The sequence below is a fragment of the Aegilops tauschii genome, chromosome 7 (genome assembly GCF_002575655.3).
Source record: "Aegilops tauschii subsp. strangulata cultivar AL8/78 chromosome 7, Aet v6.0, whole genome shotgun sequence".
NCBI classification, from domain to species: Eukaryota; Viridiplantae; Streptophyta; class Magnoliopsida; order Poales; family Poaceae; genus Aegilops; species Aegilops tauschii.
This window is the reverse complement of record NC_053041.3, coordinates 371,011,465-371,014,412: the sequence shown is the minus strand read 5'-3', so window position 1 is coordinate 371,014,412 and position 2,948 is coordinate 371,011,465. Positions and strand designations below refer to the sequence as shown.

Below are 2,948 nucleotides of genomic sequence, written 5' to 3'. Positions count from 1 at the left end.
AAGTAACATATGTGTGGTAACATGCAACACTTCATTTATTAGGCTATAGACTCATCTTGCCTTGATAAGTGTGATATTACTCATACTAGTATAAAATTTGGTCAAAGTCAAACTACATGATGTTTGACCAAATTTATATGGAAAAATATGAACATCTATAATATTAAAGCTGTATACTATGAAAATACATTTCATGGTGCATCTGATAATATTTATTTCATATTGTGGATGATGATATTTTTAATATAAAGTTGGTCAAACTTTACAAAGCTTGACTTTGACCAAACCTTATATCCAGACTAAAAAGAAACGGAGGGAATAGTAACTAGTAGCTATGTTATCATATGCCTCTCTTTCTTCATTTATTGCTTGCCATATCATCTATTTTATTTAGATATGTGTGATGTTACTGCCTACGTTACTCTTTTCACCTCGTAGTCGTTTTCCCTGGCCAATGATGGGTGGGCTTGCCTTGCATGCTCATTGGCTGGGTGAGCTCTGCCTATGTCCCGCAGAACGTGCAAAAGGTCGAAAACCCTAGCCGCCAGCCCTTCTCGTCCACCCCACGCCCTCCGCCTCCCCTCCTCCCCACTCCCTCCCCTCCCACGCCGACGCCCTCAATACGCCGCCAGGCCGTCGACACGCCGGGAATAGGCAGCGATGGAGCGCAGCCCGAGCCCAGCAGAAGTCCACTCCTAATCCTAACAAGAGCGGGCAGCGGATTGGATCGAGGAAGCCCTCGTGGCCACGCCGCCAGCGCCTTGATTTGCTAGCCGTCATGTGGAGTCGCCCTAGCCGCCGCCTATATCACCGTTGTGGGTCAACCTCACCGCTGCCGCCAGGAATCCCATCCCGGCAAGGTAATCCTTCAAATCCCTGCTCTCCCTGTTCGTCCTGCCCTGCTTGCTGCGTGTGTGTTGTGTGCGCGCCGCGCGTGGCTCGTCTGCGGTTGGTGCGAGAAATCGACCCTAGAGCCCTCCTCCTTCCTTCCATCCACTCCCGTGATGCCTCCTCCCCTTTCTCCCAGCCGGCGGTGCCTCCTCCCCGTCCGCCCACGGTCTCCCATGACTCCTGTAACTTTATTGAATCATTGAAGTTGTCTTTGCTAAACCGAGTGTTGCTTTACAACAATTTGATTGCTTGTGTATTTGTGTAGTTTTCAACAGATTCATACGACTCTGAATGTTGTTCTGTAACTGATGACTCAAAATGAGCGTACACTGAAACTGAAGCCTTTGGAAGTTGAGACAGAAACCTTACTTGAGAGCAGGCAGAGGCGCAGAGCCAGCGGTATGCTCTTGGATCAATATTCTACAGGTTAAACAACATTCATATGTTCTAGCATCTATAGATTTACATTTGCTTTTTAACAGTCTAATTCTCCATGTAAAAACTGCATCCATTTTGTTATTGTGATACTGCAAGTGTAAATTAAGGAATTAGCCTTTATGGTCTAGCTTCGGTATCTGTAAATCATGGTTATGTACATACTACATAAAAATGGAGCATCCTTATGCTACCAAATTATTTGTTTGATCTGGCTTGTAGGTTTCTGAATACTCTATTGGATTCTTCTAAGCTGCTGCTTGTTCATCGTTTGCTGTTTTGCCTATCAGGGTTTGTGCTTTCTCTTTAAGCTATATTTTCTTTTGATTATTGTTTTTGTCTGTAGTTTTTTCTTCACTGTGGCAATGTATTTGGATCATGCTTCTCTCTGAAGCTTAGCATATTGGTTGTCTGGCTTGATCTTTTTACTAGCAGGAAGGTAACTACTAGAAGCAGTTGGCAAGACAAGCATTCGATGGAGCTCAAAGCGTTGATCCTGAAGGAAGGTAACTACTCAAAGGTATGCACATATTCATTTTGGAGCAGTTAAGTTTGCAAGGATTTGCTGCTGGAGGGCATGGTATGCGCTCTCAAGAAATTCTTTGTGATCCGGTGACATCTTTTGGCCTATTGAGGAACTGGACATGATTTGTATATAGCGAAGTTCAGTGTATGGATGACAACTTCCTCTCATATCTTTAGTCTGTATATTTTATATACATGGCTTTTGTATTTTGTCCTGTGTGTTCCTGCTGCAGACTTTTGTAGAGAAATTCACCATGGGAATTTAAGTAATGGTTCCACTGCCCATCAGTTTACTTTCTTGCATTTATTCTTCATGCTATAGGCTACACTTTTCCTATTTTTTTTAAAGAAGTGAACTCATTCCTAAACTTCCACCGTATATACATTAACACTGGGATACTGTACCAACCCAGAAATACTCTCATCCTTCATTGTTTTCTGAAAAAAATATGAATTTCTATGTGTCAGTGTAGTACTATATTCCACTGGTGCTTCTTTGTAGCACGTTCATCTATTTGGGTGCATGCCTTGAAGGAGTAGTATATTGAGCACCCTGAGATAATCATTGAAGTTTGGTGGATTTTTAAATGATTTATTAAGCGACCTTTTATGATTGACCATTATATGAGAGCATGTTTTAGTACTACTTGAGCGAGTTAGAATGTATATATTTTCACTAAGACCAATTTTTTCAAAAGGCAAAAGAATTTCTGCATGATCACATATCATGATTAACAACAACAACAACAACAACAACAAAGGCTTTAGTCCCAAACAAGTTGGGGTAGGCTAGAGGTGAAACCCATAAGATCTCGCAACCAACTCATGGCTCTGGCACATGGATAGCAAGCTTCCACGCACCCCTGTCCATAGCAAGCTCTTTGGTGATACTCCAATCCTTCAGGTCTCTCTTAACGGACTCCTTCCATGTCAAATTCGGTCTACCCCGCCCTCTCTTGACATTCTCCGCACGCTTTAGCCGTCCGCTATGCACTGGAGCTTCTGGAGGCCTGCGCTGAATATGCCCAAACCATCTCAGACGATGTTGGACAAGCTTCTCCTCAATTGGTGCTACCCCAACTCTATCTCGTATATCA

The 2,948-nt window shown here is 43.0% G+C and overlaps 1 long non-coding RNA gene across 4 annotated transcripts; it reads left to right on the top strand.

Annotated features, from left to right (window-relative positions):
* Nucleotides 1–482: 482 nt before the first annotated feature.
* On the top strand, nucleotides 483–2,139 carry LOC109769250 (uncharacterized). Of its 4 annotated transcripts, XR_005764221.3 has the most exons (4): nucleotides 483–860; nucleotides 1,157–1,317; nucleotides 1,549–1,617; nucleotides 1,762–2,139. It is a non-coding gene; the product is annotated as an uncharacterized lncRNA (long non-coding RNA). The 4 variants fall into 4 exon arrangements; XR_002234284.4 differs by having other exon boundaries at nucleotides 1,549–2,139; XR_002234283.4 differs by having other exon boundaries at nucleotides 1,157–1,617.
* Nucleotides 2,140–2,948: the final 809 nt, after the last annotated feature.